Raw genomic sequence first — 18,496 nt, 5'->3', positions numbered from 1 at the left:
TTAATGGGGTCCCTAAAGGCTATTCTGTCCACAGTACATTTTAAGAGGTAACATTCCTCTTTCCCTACATTTCTGAAATCAGTCTGATATCACAAGTAATCCCTATATCAATAAGAAAACATGTCACAGTTATTTCACATTTCAGTCTTTTTGAAAAGATCTGTCAGAAAAGCGTGATGGGCTTGGGGATGGATGTTGACGTTTGATTGACACCGACCTGAGCCAGCAGGGCACATTAAAATCACACAAAAATGGTACCTTACAGGCTTACACTAGATGGAATTTCTTCAGCGAGGATACTGAAGAATAAGGAAACATATTTGAGCATCTACACCAGCTAACAACGTTGACATTGGCAAGTTATTTCTAAGCTGTCATTGTGCTACGGCTACAGCTAACTAGCTAATTAGCTATCCAGCCTGCAAACAGACGTGTCCTTGCTTGTAAGAGAGGGAAAATGTAGTTAGAAAGCTAATGTCAAATGCTGATGTGATGACATAACTGCTTTATGCAAATGCCGTTGGTTGGGTTTGAATAAATCTCTTTTCATTTTATCTTATCTCTTTTTTGTTGTTTTTTCTCTGCAACTGGACTTGACAAACGACAAATCCACCAGAGCTTTCATTTGATGTATCCTTCTCCAGCAGAGGTGAGGTCGCACTTTAATTCTTTTTTTTTTGTTCTTCCCCAGCACCTCGGACGTGTCAAACATACTAAAAATGGTGACTTAATGTTGCTTTCAGGGGCTAAGTGGAGGTGGGATATTTCTGCTGCTGAGATCAGAGAGCAGCCGACTGAGACTGTCACACTCCAATGTCCCCCTACGACCTTGGAGATAAAGGTTGATCGAGTCTTGAAGAGGCCAACACAGAGGGTTGTTTAAATGGACTACAAATGGCTGATACATTCAAGTGATCTTGCTTGATATGGAAATTCATTCAAAAATGCGGTGTGATGCATGAATTGAATCTCAACTAAGATACTGTCATCATCACCCCTGTTAGACTGCTCTCAGCTGAGAGGCGCTGTGTCTGATTGTAAGAAATGCATACAGCATACTGAGGCTTGACCCACTCACACAGTCAACACAGCTAGACCAAAGAAATGCCAGGTATTTTGGGAAAAAATGCAAGAAAAAAAAGACGTGCTACTAATTTCCGACTTTCTTAGAAGTGAAAACCTGATACGGCATAGACGTGTTTTTCCCCTACAAAAGAATTTATTTGTAATGTCATTGCAATAGACTTAGTGTGTCCAGCCCAATCAGGAGAGGAAAACAGAATGGGAAGAAAGAGGCGTACAGAAAAAGGGCAGCAGTGACCAAGATTTGGCCATTTTATCCAACAATCTGTCTCTCTGGGAAAGGATCCAAACTCCCAAAGAACGTGTCCAGAATGTCTTTGAAAAGCTGTCGATGCACAAATGTGAGGTCATCGCGACAAAGTCCACATAAACACACACACACACACACACACACACACACACACCACATCAAATACACTACAGCAGGGAGGAGTCAGTCAGTCATTGCATGTTCACACACTGCCAAGCACGAGACGCTTGAAGCAGCCAGGAGACAAACAGTCAGGTAAGGGAACGTGGTATTTCGCACACACACACGATGTGAAATACACACATATGCAATCTGTGCTAAGTGAGAGAGATGACTGGATTAGAGCCCCCCTGTCACAGCTACACCTTGGGAGTTTGAGTAATAGGGTTAGGTTAAGGAGGTTAACAAAACACACACTCATATAAAACATGCATGAATGGCTTTTTAACTATGCTTACAAATAGATTTTGCATGAGGACACTGGCAACCTCTCTCTCTCTCAAACACACACACGCACACACTCGTGCGCGCACACATACACACACGCACAGCAAATTGAAGTCAACTGTATTGAGATTAATTAGTTTATGGAGAAATGTCCAAATCGATTTCATCAGTTTGACCGAACTCACACAACATCAGAAACCACACAATCATAGAGAAGAACCAGAACTGCACGAAGGCAATGACAACGCCCAAGCTAGTATAACAGTAGATGAAGATTGGCAACACACACACACACACACACACACACACACACACACACACACACACACACACCAAGGCCTTTAGGAACAGCTCCAAAAACAGCATGTCAGTCTGTGCAGAAGGGAAGGACAACCAAGAGAGAGACAGAGAGAGGGAGACAGAGACAAAGAGAGATGCTTATCTTTTTAAAGGAATATTTGTTCCTAAGATGAAACATGATTAAACCATTACTGCATCAGCTCAGGCTGAAACAAAAATCAAATGTCCTGTTGTAAGGGTGTTTGTCAGCACTCAGTCAGCATGTAAACACACAGAAACACAGCAGGACTTGTCGATCAGGACTAACATGGCCCGGGGATATCGAGGGCTTTGAATCAGTATCAATCAGACATGGATATCAGTAACTTTGTGAAGCGAATAACAAATTGTGATTTGTTTTTAAGGTCAATGAGCTTCCATAGCCAGAGTTTTTTTTAGTTTTTTATTTTATCGCAAACTGTCTAACTCAATACAAGATAAGATCTGACACACTTCTGATTCATCTTGTTAGCATAGTAAGCAGCATTTTTTATTTTTTTTTGCCTCCACCCAAGTGTTACTGATTGAGTGTTTGTGTGAGTCATTTACATCACAGCTGTAACATACATCGGGCAGCAACCCAAGCTAAGCCTTGAGCAAGAACCCAGCTTGACTTTGCGCTACTGAAATGCTAATTTAATTTCTATACCATGGAAGCTGCAGTAGAGAGTTGGAAGTATATTTAATGTGTATGTATTTATTTATTTATTTATTTATTTATTTATTTATTTATTTATTTATGTAGTTGTTTGTATGTCAATTTGCAACCAAAGATTTACGATTTAACATTGAAGGCAGTTTTAGACATACTGTATTAATGCAGTACAATGCAATTGGCGAAAGTGAAATGGCTTCTCAACAGTCCGGATCAGTCCACCGAGGGAGGAAGGCTCTCTCAGCCTCACCCACATACAGCCCCTTTCTACAAAGCTACCAATATAAAAGGTCTATCATATTAAAACCTATTCTAGGGATGTATAGGATATAAAAAATAATATTTTTTATATCCTATACATCCTATATTACATTCTATATTATATAGAAAAATAGAATTTGTCCACCCAGATGGTACGGATATCTGGTCTGGCCCATGGACTATATAAAGTACCCCAACTTTCAGCAGTTCTCACGGATTTTCCAAGGGGAGTTGAATTTCAACTTTTTAAGGTGTATTAAAGCTGGGGTGGAGGATTTGGGGAGAAAATGGCAGTTGGGATAGAGATTCAATACCTCAACCGCTCCACTTGTTCTCTTTGGTCCCTCCCCTATGGTCCCTCCCTGACACGCTCTACACCAACAAAGTCGTGCCAAAGTGAATAGACAGTCCCAAAACAGCCAATAAGAATAGAGAATCGGAGCCTCGCTCTGATTGGTCAAAGTGTACAACTCATGTTAACTTTGACCAATCAGAAATCATATACCCCAGCTTTAATAGACACCCTACAAACACATTGGGGAAGAAAGCTAGTGGTAAGGAATTTATTCCCAGATTTTCACAATATGCCCTCACTATAAGCTTAATTCTTGATCACGAGGTACAGGTTGACCGTGATGGAAAAACAGATCATATAGCCTCATTTTAAAAACACAGATTCATGAAGCACTTTAATGGTCCCTATTCCATCAACCATTTCATTTATTTGTTTGTAATAAATCTCAAAGACAGCCGAATTAAATGAAAAATGTCGGACGACATTCCCTTCCACAAGATGAAATATTACAATACACTCCCCATGTCCTGACCACCTCCTCCCTCCAAATCATTTTCCCTTTCAGTCCCCTCACATCTCCACCATGATTTACTATATATAGCTCTCGAGTCATAGCCTACAGACAGCGTTCACATTCCACAAATACCTTTTGCAATATTGCGGGGAAAAGCACAACACCCTCAAAGAAAAGATTTTTATGCATTCAATCTGAAGATATTCCCAACATTTCCTGCCCAGTTATCCTGCCTTCAAAATCACACACACACACACACACACACACACACACACACACACACACACGTTTGTACGACTATACTTCTGAGGTCATTCATTGACACAATTCATTCCCTAGCCCCTTAACCTAACCCTTTACCACCAAAACTGAATGCCTAACCCCAACCCTCACTAACCGTTACCTAAACCTTATTCATACCTGAACCTTAAAACCTAGTGTTAACCCTCAAACAGCTCCTTTAAAGGCCGGTCCCAAATTGAGAACCATCCAAAAATGTCCTGACTTTTACAAAAAAAATTGTACACACACACACACACACACACACAGATATCCACGTGCAACTTGCAAGGCAAAGCCAGCGTGCATGTGTGCGATGAAGAGTGTTCCTCAGTTCATAGGAGCTGCTGATGACTTTGACTATGTGCCATCACCACTGTGCTTATGCAGCATCCTGCAGACAGGCCTCTCATCAGTGCTATTGATCCAGTGTGTGGTGGTTGGCATACATAGTGTCCCTCTGCCTGAGATGGGGAGGGGGGGGGGTTCAAACGCACTGCTACAACCTTCAACCCAAGGTGTGCATGAACGTCAATCCGCTTTCCCCCTGACAGCCCAGAGTAGGAGGGCAGGCAACGTCTCTAATGGATGGGGCAGGGGCCAACGAGAGGGGACAGGGGTGAGGAATGGTAAGTGTGTGTGTGTGTGTGTGTGTGTGTGTGTGTGTGTGTGTGTGTGTGTGTGTGTGTGTGTGTGTGTGTGTGTGTGTGTAGCTGTTTGTGTAGCTGTGTGCAGGTGTAAATCACAACCACTTCCCTATGAGCCATAACTGAAATGACATTAAAGTAGCTATGCGGAGCTTTCGGTTTTTGTTGATTCAAGCAGCACCTTTGGACAAAAGCGGAGGGGTAGTATTTTAAGGACACCGGCGCCTGCTTTCCTAAAGTGTGCCTGGGTGGAACCACAAAGAGAGAACAAGAGGCGATGGGTTGTGGTGTTCTAATGTTGTGTTCTAGATGGCAGCTCAATCTGGACATCTCGCTCTTGTTTTTTCTTCTCTCAAAAGAAACCAACTGCAGCTTTAAGAACACTAATGTCTTTCCGGCCCCCAAAAAAGTCAAATCATTCTGTTCTGACCTTTAAATCAAGTCAAGAGTTCCACTTGCGCACACTGTGATTCACCTACAGTACGGGAATCAGCTGTTCCTAACAGATCCACCCGATTCTTTGTTGACATCCCTGGGAGAGATTTTTCAAAAATGAAACCAATTCCTCCACCCTTGGCACAACCGCCGCACCATCAGCCACAACCGCACCCTACTGTGTGAGATGGCGGCTTGGCATTTGATTTGGACGGACAGAATAGTGTCCTTCATTGCTGCAGGTATTCACAAGCTCAATACAACAATACATTTAGAACACCTACCGTGCTCTGAGGGACACTCAATGCCTTCTTCAATACTCCTGCCTCTCCAATACAGCCGCTTACTTGCATTCAGGCTCAAAAAACAGAGACATGAATATTCTAGATGGATAGGTCTATTCAAATATAGCTACTGTTGTGCGTAAATCACGTTTGCTGTGTCTGCCGCTTCCTGAGCGTGTGCGTCTGATAAAGGAAGTGGCTAGGTTACTTCCCCTGACTGGCCGCTGAGATTGCCACAGGTCAGATGATAAAACTGCCTTAATTTAGATAGTGTTTTCAAAAGGGACCTGTTTATCAGTAGTGAGAGAGAGAGAGAGAGAGGTAGAGGGAGAGAGAGAGTATGCTGAATAGGGTAGATGATTTATGCAACCTCAATACCTAATTCCATTCTTTTAATTAGAAACAAAAACCAGAACCGTTCAATTAGACTGAATAACCCCCCCCCCCCTCCTCCCCCTCCGCTTTTAATTAGCAACAAGAGCACACAACTGAGGAAATATGTGATGCAACCATACTGTGCAGGCGTACTATCTCTGTTTATTTATAGACATCGTATACTGACGAACGAAAACTCACTCAACCGTTCAGATAAATCACAGAGCTCATGTAGGAGCATTGGTGTTGAGCTACAGAAGGAAAGTGCTAAAAGAGTTGGGTAAGAAAGAGATACTGCGGAGGTATCTAATTTTTTTTTTTATCCTGAGAAGCATGTAAAATGATTATACACATTTTAAGTAACATTCCCTTATGAAGATGTTGCCAATGGGTACCATAAGAACATTCTAAGATAATGGGCATTATTTTAGTTATTACAACATATTTGTATTAGCATTAAACGATGATGGACAGTTCAAAATCATTTTTTTTTTTCTATGCATTTTTTTTTTCGGTGTAAAAACCATATAAATATACCGTAAAAAATAAAACCTGATGCCTACTTTCACCCACAATGGAACGTTACTCTTTGCTTGGGGAATGTGGCGTGTTATGCTAGTAGTTGCCAATGTAGCCTGGAGCCTCTAGCCTACAGGAGATGAGTAGAGAGATACAGAGGTCTGACTTCTCGCTTAACTCCACATCGATTCGACAGACTTTCTACAATTTCGAAATGGTAGTGTTTTTTCTCCTTTAATATCACACAGTTCCCTTTGGAGACACTAAAAGCCTTTAAACTCCCCAATCCCTGGAAACACACTTTAATGGGCACAATTGGTGGTGTTCTTAATTATAAGATAGTAAAAAAAGCGTTTTTTCTAACGCATATGAATACAAATTATCATTCTGAGGCATTGTTTCTATTCAATTATCAATTAGTGTTTCTTTTCACTTTTGATCAGATTATAAATACTTTTTTTCCCTGAAACATATAGCAAACAAGTTCTCGAGACTTGGCCCAAGCTTTTTGTTCGCACACCCAAGGGTCGGATGGATTTCTTTTTGTTCTCTTCCCAAGGCACACAAAAGACGCAGAAAGAGGTAAAAAGAAAAGAGCTGTCTGATAAAGTGTCCAATTGTTTTGTTTTTTGGGGGAAACCAAAATCCGCCTCCTTCTGTGACTAACACAAGTGCTGGCTTTGTCCCCTGATGGCTGCTGACGGTCCCTGGACACACAGACTGCTATTCAGACTGCCCCCACACACACTCATACAAAACAAGTGGAGCCTTCCATTTTGCACCTGATTCTGTCAATGCAGTAAAACGTTCTGCACTTCATGTGTCCTGCTTGTCCTCAGGCACACAACACACGCACAGTGACTTTTTCCCACTCTTGGAGACCTAGTGAAGGCATGCCACCAATGTGACACATGCCCAGCACCCAGTGCCTGGAGGACTGTCTATAGTCTCCATGAGCGCACATTAGTGCAAATATGCTGTCAACACCTCCAGATTCAGATCAGAGAGAGTGACTCAGTGAGTGAGCGAGCAGAGCAGGAGGTAGCCAAAAAGCCTCAAAGGTAAAGGATTGGTCAAAATCCTGAGCTACAATCCCAAACTTCACCCTTGTTGGAAATGTAGGTTATGGAAGTGACTGCCAAAGTAATTATCAATCCATCTGGGTCCATGATGGTGTTAACCAGGATTTATTATGATCTAATAAACTCTGGGGGCAATGCATAACTCCAAGGGCATAGTTGCACAACTAGTTGGAAAACTACTGTGTACCATTCCATCTTTCTTGTCACTCTTTACTGTCAACCATCTGTTCAAAGAGTCCCTCTGCAGTTCCAAAGCACGAGCAAGAGAAGTTAAGTATGAAACTTAAATGAATAGGGATGTCATTTCACAACTCAGGACACCTGGCTCTGTCAGTGTCACTCACCGGACAGTTCCGAACTCAGTCATGGTTTCTGACTTACAATCTTCTGTTATTTGAGATGGTCTTTGCAATAAATCAGCAGCAATCAAGATTCATAAATGTGCCTTTGTTTGTAAACCACTGACCATGACCTCTTGTTGTCAAGCAGAGTACTGTGCCTTTGTCATACCACTGCGAAACCTACAAAGGTTGCGATGGATTGTTAGGCATAACAACTGTTTTACTTTGACACAGTAGACCAATGACAATTCATTCTTTGGCAATGACCCTGATTTTTCCATTAACTTAGCTAAGTAGCTTTTAGCCACATTAGCAGTGTAGCTCTAGGGATGGCAATATAGGTCCAAATGGAACCATATCAGCAACAAGACAGTGGTTTTCTGGGGTTCAGGAAATGGGTGAAAGTCACCAGCTCTAGCTATTGCGAAGATGAATGTCTACAAAATGTCACGGTGATCCACGCTGAAATAAAAACCAAAGCGATGGGCCAACTGACCAACCATTAGAAGCTCTAAATAGACTACAAACCTATTTATACTTGTAAATCATACAATTAAGGGTAAACAGTAACATAATCTAGATTATACAATTATTTTAGTGGATGTATTGGGGAGGATGTCTATGCTCAGTGAGTCATACATTTGGCATACAAATACCTGATGATGGCACAAAAACGATCAGGAGTTACTGGACTATGAACATAAACCAAATTGTTCAGAGCAATCTTGCAGTAGTAGGTCATCTTGGTGTGGACCAAAGTGTTGGATCAAAAATAAGGCTGAATCAAACAACAATGTTATTCTTGGCTGCAACTATTGGTGCAAAAAAAAGCGTCATCAGACATCCGATTATCTTTTTTTCTCACAGTCTTGGCTCAGATGTCATGAGATGTCTTACAATTGAAACGCTGATCTAATACTGTTCAGTCTAGTTGATTTGCCTGTCTATTACAGGCAGTCAATGTACAGTCTCATATTCATGTTGAAAAGGCTAATGTGACACTGACACTGAATGAAAGATTGAAATTATATATTTTTCTGTCTGATGGTTTCTCCAAGCTTAATTTCGGCTGTCCTCCAGCCTCCATCACTGCTTACGGTTGGTTTGTCATCAGCATGTAATGGGATATGTGGGTTAGCGTGATGGGTTTAAGAGAAAGAGACAGAGACATATAAGATAGAGATATAATGCTTGCTAATGAAAGGACTCAAAGCAGAAATAACAACACAGAGAATGTGTGTGGTGAAGAAAAGGGAAATGAACCAAAAATTGTAATGAGATAACTGAGGCAGGTCTGTGAGTGTAGTCTCACTGGACAGATCGTCCACTTCAGATTTACTAAACACCACCATGACACAGCAAACTGGGCTAGGCCCATCTGTTCACTGCCAGCTGAGTCAAAGTGGCACATCTGTGTGGTATGATACCTGCCAGACTGCCAATAATCCACCAACCCAGCTAAATCCATATACAGCACACAGCAGAAAGACCGACTGTCCTAATTACAGAGAGGGCAAGAAACCAAGAAGATTACATTTTTAGGCTCGGGTGCAAATGATACATCCCTTTTGCATAGTATAAAGTCAAAGCAACTTTTTAAGAATTGTAGCTAAGCTAATGCTGTTTTTTTACCATTCACTGAAACAAGTGCAAGCAGGTCATGCTCACAAGTCTTCATCAATGACATTAACATGCCTGTGATCGCCAAAGGTACAATTCATCCTGTGGGGACACAGGAATGTCTGCACCCAAGTTCATGGCTTCATAGTTATATATTAAGAGTCCCAAAGGCAAAACTGTCAATTTCAAGGTGGTGTTAGAGTCAGGTGTTATCAAAGTGAGTAAGACAAATGGAAGTATTGCCAAATTTGAATAATTTTCGATATCCTTTAGCTTTTCGACCAAAGCACATGTCAAGTGCTCTGTAATCAACATAAATATTTGTGAATACAAAAAAAGGGTTTATGGGAAATATAGTGTGATTGTGAGAAGGTCATCAATAACCTATAGTATGGTATAACTAAAGGTTGTATCACTGTATCACAAATGTTGAATAAATGGTTAACTATAACAACGCCCTTTATTATTTGTTTCTTACGTGTCAAATATTCATGTACGTAAGCGGCCATTATCCAGTGTAGCGTACTGTCTGCACCTCACATATTCTCTAAGAATCTGCTCTGCTGGGAAAATGCCTAGTCATGTCCTGCAAGGTGGAGGCAGAGACACAGGGGGACACTGGGCGTTGTGACTGCAGTGAAGGAAACTAATGTACCCATGAGCACTTTAGAATAACTGTGACCCCTGCTGCTGCTGCGAACATTGTTTCAATTTGTTGGTGATAATTTGTTTCAATGGAGAAAAGAAGTGTGACAGAGAGTAATTGAGAATGTGTATTATCTGCTTCACCGTAGCAGTGTGAGATCTCGGTGGCATCACTTCAAGTGATGAATCACAGTGTGATAGGCACCATGCACTAGCACTGTTATACTGTGTCCCTACCTATCACATCAGAAATAAGTGCATAGGAGTTACACACAAAGGGTGTAATGAAATATCGTCTACCGGGAATTTTGAGCTGCTTTATTTGGAGGTGAGGCTGAAAGGTAGCACACCTAAAGTGTTTGTAACAATCCCTCAGTGCACATGAATACTGTCTGGTAAAAACTGTCAAGTTTGCCCTCATTTTCTCTCCCAAATGAGTTGGCTATTTGTGCCAAAGTAGCCAGAATACTCCACCAAAAGTGTTACAAGATAATCAAATAGATGGAATCGAATCACAGATCATCTGACTGCTAATCCTTCTTTTTTCGTCTGACTATATTTGAGTGATGCATGTAAAACTGACAAATGAACACATCTATATTCCTCACTGACCTGCAGTGACAGAAATTAAAGCTCAATGCTTACAGGCTTCCTTAGTGACTATCATTGAAATGGATCAGGACCATAGCACTGCATTGCTCTTCTCCTTCATCCATGTCTCTCAATATCACACTGCCAGTGTTGCCACAGTCTGATTCCGACCTTGGCTGACACAAAAAAACAAAAACAAGTGGCAGATGTCCTCCTCTACGGGAGCAGACCCTGGTGGCAAACTACACCTTCACCACCCCCCTCCAACTGCCCTGTCCGTCATCCCAGCCACACACTAGTGCTCGTAGGGTTATTCATATCCCGAAGGCTGCCATTGGCTCCCACACATGCAGGAACCCGCCTCTGTTTTGGGCCGGACCTTCTGAGGTGAAACCAAGGAAAGAATCTCATTTGTTCTTCATGGCAGCGTAGCCTGGAGGAAGTCAAAGGCTTTCTACAGTGAGTTGATAGAGTGAATGTGTATTGAGTGTTTCGTTGCATATTGTCTGCTCATATTTGGACATGATTGAGGACATTTAAGGAGAAGCAATAAACAACCTAATTCATGACTCAAACTTAGTTGCATTTCTAAATGTAAAAATTGTATTAGAAGACAATGTGCAACAGTTTATAGGCTTCGTCTGAAGGAACTATTTGCATGGCCGACCAATGCCGTCTCTATGTTAGACACGTAATGTTGCCCTTAATAAAAAAGAAGTGATGCATCTTCCGACTGAACCTATAGTAGTATAGAAGTATAAACATCTAGCTTTTAGAGGTTGGGACATAAAGCTAAAGAGCTGTAGACTTGAATCAGATATAAAAGGTACCCTGTGGCGTTCCTTGTAAACAAACACAGTTGGGTCTACATTTGATGCTCCTCACAACAAATGTATTACCAGTATCCTTGAGGTCTAACCATTGAGGTTTGCTTACTGTTTATGCCAGCAACATATCATTTACTTCCAAACAGCCAAGTGTCTTCAGTTTCCAAGGGTCAGTCAGATGCACTTCCATAATTAAGTCTAATAGGCATTACACTTTTGGACGGTTATTTTACACCGGGCACTAACCTCAAAGCTCCAGGCATTTCTCAATACAATGTAGGCCAAGTTCAGACTTGCATATTTTGTAGTTGAGACCAAGCAAGTTCAAATTAGGAGTACCATCTCCTGGGAATGGGAGGACGCAGTACAATGCGGTCACTCTGAAATTGAACAGCAGTGTATTTGATGATGGGTGTTCCAAGAAATGTAGCCTACATGTACTACATGTACATATCAACCTTTATAGAGACATCAGAGCCACCTGCAAATTCCAAAAGGACTATCAGTTAGCAAGTGAGCTAGCTTGTTTGCTGAATAAATAAAAGATGAGATGATGCAGCACAGTAAGCAGCCTATGAGAACTTCTGTTTAAGACTCCTCAACTCTCCAATCTCTCCAAAAATGTTGCACAGTGAAGATGGTGTGCTAACTGGCCAATGATGCAAATTCACATGCAAGGGTCACCATAGTTGACTGTCAAAGATTTGCGCAGATATACTTCACCCTTGAGCAGATTCCCTCATCTCAGCTTTTCCACTGAATTCTCACCATCCACAGTCATTTGAAATCTGTATACAGTCAGTGACCTTGTAGTGGGGGTCACAAGCATAAGCATGGGATTATAGAAATGTCCTGCAAGAACAGATAACGTGTCCAGTTACTAAACATGAACAAAGCTTTACCATGGGTTAACACAGAGCAGGGCAGATAGAATAAGAAAAGACGTCCGGTTTATTGTCATGGCTTGACTGGATTTCTGGGTATATAGGCTATAGTCAAATCCTCAGAAATCCACATTGCGGCTTAATTTCTCCGAGGCTCTCTGTTGTCCCTCCCCACGGACACAGACTTGGAACAGGCAGTCGAAAGCTGTATAGCCTACATCTGGCATTCACTTTGCATTCCTGTCACCCCAGCCATGTGTACACATTAGGACATCAGAGCCAGACGGGTGACACTGACACCTCCATACACCTGTTGTATAGGCCTCCATTTGAAGCCGGCCGTAAACAAATTCACCTTTACAAAGACAACAAGCGTAACGGTGGCTAATACTGTGTCATAGCGCTCTGTGTTTTATACTAACTGAGAAGCACATGCTGGCTGGCTCTCAGGTCCTAGGCCTATGACTCATTGGCATACACCATAACCTGTTTATTAGCAAAAGGAAATTGGTTTCATTTATAATTCAATATGTCCAAGACTGAGGGCAATATCCTTCTGTAAATGCAAGCTTCTAGGTATTATCAGCAGTGCACATCATCTAGGCTATACACACACCATCAGTCAGTGGCTGTGTTGAACAGGCACTAACTGGATTATAGGACAAGGACAACTTCATGACTTTCCAGCAATGATTTGGACGGCCATATGCGACTGTCACATCAGGGGAAACGCCTTCCCACGGACCCTGCTGTCTTTCCATGGGACATATACTCCCCCCCAGCACTCTGTATCAGTGTCAGCGACGAGTGTCTCAACAGCGAGAATACGTCAGACCACACTACATTTAAAATCTATCAGGTTTCGTGAATATTTTAGCAAACAAACACAAATAACACATGATGACTCAGACACTAGTGTATGGCAATAGGTGTCATATTAAATTCGGCGTGCACTGGATTCACCAAGCGGCACTCATTTCAATAAAATTTGTAATTTTAGAGCGGATCCAACAGCTTCGTAGCGCCCATCACTGTTTATGTCTAGTGTGACGTGACAACTTGGAAGAACGACTTTAAATTCAGATTTCATTGAAAATTAATCGCTGCTTCAAGTGTTAAATGCAAGCCGAATTAAGGGGTGGTTTCTACTGACTCAGACTATATCTATAACCACGCTCTTGCATGCTCGAGCCTTTGCAGATGACCGAATAAAATTAAACATATACATTTTCAAAGGGAGTTTGGTGTGTCGTTTTTTTACACATGTGAATGGAACGTCATGGCATGAATGCAATTGGGGCATAAACGTGTGCAAATGGGGCATAAACGTGTGCGTACCTTTTGGGTTGTAGCAGGCTCCTCATTCTCGGTGGGTGAAGGTGTCCCTCCTTCGAGCGATGCTGGGGTGACTGGAGTAAAATCCATGGTCCCCCTTTGATTTACCCCGGACGGTCACTCACTAACAGCTGCTCCCGGTGTCACTGTGCGCGGTGTCTTCCAGCATTCAGCCCCGCTGCTGCTGCAGCTGCTGCGAGGGCACTAACGGCAGTGCTTTCCTATCCCAGTACAGTGACTCTCTGTCCGGCTACACAGTGGAGCCACTGTCCCTCTCCTCCGGCCGTCGCGGTGCTCGTATGCTCGCAGTCCGGTAGTCCAGTCCAGGCAAATGACGTTTCCCCCTGGCTCTCTCACTCACTTTTTCATACACACTTGGCTTCACACTCTCACACATGCACTCTATCTCTCCTCTTCTGTGTCACACGCTCCTTCCCTCCCTCATTCACCCCAGTGCTTTAAGAAGGAAAAGCAAGGGAAGTGTCTTATTTTGCATGACATATTCTCTCTCCTCTCCTCTCCTGTACCAGAGTGTGTGAGTGTGTGTGTGTGTGTGTGTGTGTGTGTGTGTGTGTGTGTGTGTGTGTGTGTGTGTGTGTGTGTGTGTGTGTGTGTGTGTGTGTGTGTGAGAGAGAGAGAGAGAGAGAGAGAGAGAAAGAGAGAATCTGGGTTTGCTGCACTTTCTCCAAAACACACACTCTCTCTCTTATTTTAGCTCAGTCACTGAGCCTCAGTGCGTCATTTCATTTCCATGACATGTATTAATAATACCATATTGATATTGTCAACAAAATATGTTAACAAGCCTAAAGATGATAATAGCCTAATGGTGAAAAATTGTTCCGCATATTTAATTGCAAGTTGAATGTAGGCTACCTAATTGTGTGGTTTAGGGATGTCAGATCTCACAGAGCATTTATTTATATATTTGAAATCTATATCAAAGCAATTATCTATTTATTCATGCATAGCCTAATTTATTTTCAATATGCAACATTTGAATCATAACAAATCATGAATTATTGTTAGATTGCTGTGATATTATTGATATTGTCGGCTTACTTGTTGCCAACTTACATATAACATATTCTGATGTTAATATAGGCCTATGCATGGACATATTACAAAGTTAATGTACTGTTGTTGTTTCCAGTGTTTACATTGTGTGCATGTTTTAGTATAATGTTACCCATCATATCATATACACCTGCATATTATTCTATGTTGTGGGGAATGGGGGATGGTGGCCTGTCCTATGGGGGTTGGGGTACCAAGAGAGAGAGAGGGATAAGAGACCCTCAACCATCCCATTTGTAACAGGGGGAAGCTGGGGAGGGGGTGTGGTGTTTGCTTCAATACCAGCTGGTTCTACATGATTGGTTTAACTGGTTAAAGGCAGTGACACTGGACGCCCCTCTGGGTGACCCCCACAACACAGGAAGGGGACAGAGGCTGCTGCCAATGGAAGGGTGGATGAGAGCCGTGAGAGTCAACCAAAACAATGAAGCTGGGCAATAAACCAAAACAATGAGCTAATACATGCTAAAAGACACATACTGTAACAATTGTTTTCTGTGCAGCTTTAAGGTAGATCTAGCTATATAATCGGCATACGTTTTAGCATTTACCATTACTCCATAATAGTAGCTATAGTGGCCACAGTACAATGAAACAATAATTTAATTTGTGTAACATAGCTATATCATAATGCAGCCAAAAATCCTTAACAAGATCAGATTAAAATAAACACCAACAAGAAGCAAAACCATAGCAATTATAGCAAAATAGAAAGAAAAGCAAAAGCAGCTTGATCAAAATACAATAAAACAATAACAATTAGGGTGAAAAACGATTGGCAGTGTATTGGCAGTGTATTGCACCGAAAGTGATCAATAATGTGTTGCAATTGTTACAAATAGAGATGAGCCTTAAACCATTGGAGATTTTTAGACACACATCTGACCTTGAGGCAGGTCAGAGCACCTATTGCTCCTTCCCCTGACACACACACACACACACACACACACACACACACACACACACACACACACACACACACACACACACACACACACACACACACACACACACACACACACACACACACACACACACACACACACACACACACACACACACACACACACACACACACACACAGCGGTGGTGGATGGTGGGGTTTCTGATTCAATTGGATACAGCTGCAAAAAGATAGAGCTCCATGGTAATTGACAGGAAGATTGATAAGGTAATATTTCTGAGTGTGTGTTGCTGTGTGTGTGTGTGTGTGTGGGGGGGGGGGGGCACAGTCTCAAAGGTTGCAGAGCATGTTAATCAGACATAGATGGACAGAATCAAGACTTTACCTTGACAGCCACCATATCATTTAGACAGTCCATACACTGTAGGTTCATATCAATATGTCCATGTCTCTTGAGCCCTGTGCAGAGCTCGTTAGTTTGAATGCACGAGGCTTGAGAACAAGGCAGAGATGTTATTTCTGCGTTGGGCAATGACTCAGTTCACCTGTCAAATCAAATCGCTGACTTGATTAATGATCTAATTAGGTTGTATTTGTGAAAGCGCTGGTGCAAAAGTACTGTTAATCCACTGTGGGAGAAAAAATGTAAATGACAGAAATTAGGAGTGTTAAGTGTCAGGATGGCTAAATAACGAATACATATAATATGGTTATAGAACTTATTTTCATGATTCATTGAACTGAACCCAGACGGTTTTATGTTTTCACAATTCATGAGCAGGTTGAAAACAAGCTAGATGAGCCAGACTAGCTATAGCTTTAATATATATGAAATGTAAGCACATAATTTACACTTATTGGACAGGACTGCATCATAATATAACATCCTCTGTGGCACAATACAATACCCACTGCTTCTCACCTCTGAGAATGGCAGGTCTGTAATGCTACTAAAAGAAACAAGAGCATGTCATTCTCAGACTGTCTTGATTCCAGTGAGGGTTTTTCCAAATGATTTCACTGCGAAATGTTATTCATATGTCTCTTCTGTGCATTTCTGCAGGGCTTCTGGTGCTCGTGTGTCATCATCCTATAAAGCACATCTAAATCAAAGAGTGTCTGGTAGACTAGGGCTGCGTAGTTACTTCCCTTTCATCTGCTAATGTATTCTAGTAATTTTATTTTTTTTAATGGTCGACAAAATATTCAGCAAAGAGGCATGCATATATTTAAGCCTTCCCAGCATGCTCGGGGCCATGTGCCAAGAGAGGCTACAAGAGAGTGTGAAAATGTGTCAGTTCTTGTGATCCGGACATATTGTGGACATGACCCGCATATCTCTTCAGTGTTACAGTTACATCATCGCGGACCTGTCAGAATTCATTCATATTCCTCAAACCACACCCACAATATCTAGTCAGCCAATCACAAGCTGCTGTCAGAGCCCAGCCCCTTGTGAAGTCATGGCTGGTGTGTGTGTGTGTGTGTGTGTGTGTGTGTGTGTGTGTGTGTGTGTGTGTGATTGCACTATATGAGGCAACACAACAGCAGCCTGCCTGAATGGAAAAATGTCACTCAGTCATAGGAACAGACTGAGCTGTCAATCACTCAGTCAGTCACCTTCCTGCCTGAAGTGGCTCTGACATTGAGACAAAGGACAATTGAATTAGAGCATAACCCATCACACACACACACACACACACACACACACACACACACACACACACACACACACACACACACACACACACACACACACACACACACACACACACACACACACACACACACACACACACACACACACACACACACACACACACACACACACACACACACACAAGCCTTTATATTATTATTTATTATTTTTCATATTGTATATATTTATATTTATCGACTTTCCGATAAGTGCTGTAATAAATTCCCTCTATTATTATATGTACAGTCAGATGAAACCCTCAGTCCATCAGAAATTGTAATTGAGCTTTGTGCATTAAAGTATCAGTTTACAGACAAACACTAGAAATAAATTGGATTCACCACAACATTAACTATATGAAGTCAATATCCCTGATGTGAATAGGTGGGATGATGTGACCTGGAAACATTTTAACATAGAATAATCTGCTAAACTGGACACGAGAGCCATAATCTGAAGGAAATTACAACAGAGAGAAAACAAATAGTAAAAAGAAATCAGCATTTAAAAAAAAAAGAAAGAAGACAAGATGGCATTTGGAATTTGCTTTTTGCTAAAGATTTTGAAATGGCAAAACCCCTAAAAACCACCATCTGGTCAAATTCAGCTTCTAGGACTCTCAGGTTGGTGGACATGACTGAGTAACTGTGCTGGATGCATGGATGCAGCGACACCACCACCTACTGGGCAGATGAAGGAACTGCAAAAGGACTTTCCACAAACGATCTACAGAAAAGTTTATCTCAAACAGACATTTGACTCTTTTGAGTCTATTTTCAATATTTTTCTACAAAATGATTCTAATATATTTACATTGTATGCATGTTTTCTAAACACCTGGTGTGTTTTTGTGTCTGAATCTGAATACACAGCCGAACAAACTGCATAATGTACAAAAAGCCAAAACATGAAAACTATCGGTTACTATCGGTTTTATTTTATTTTGGTAGTGTTCATTTTTGTATTCTCATTGAAGCACATTGAGTATTTTTCTTATGCAATGTCCCATATAAATAAACTTGATAAAGATTAAGGTTACGACTAAATAAATGAATACATAAACTAAGTAATTGAATCATTACACGTTTGCTATACCTCTCAGATTAAA

Source organism: Ammodytes marinus (assembly GCF_949987685.1).
Source record: "Ammodytes marinus genome assembly, chromosome: 23".
NCBI classification, from domain to species: Eukaryota; Metazoa; Chordata; class Actinopteri; order Uranoscopiformes; family Ammodytidae; genus Ammodytes; species Ammodytes marinus.
This window is presented reverse-complemented; position numbering follows the sequence as displayed.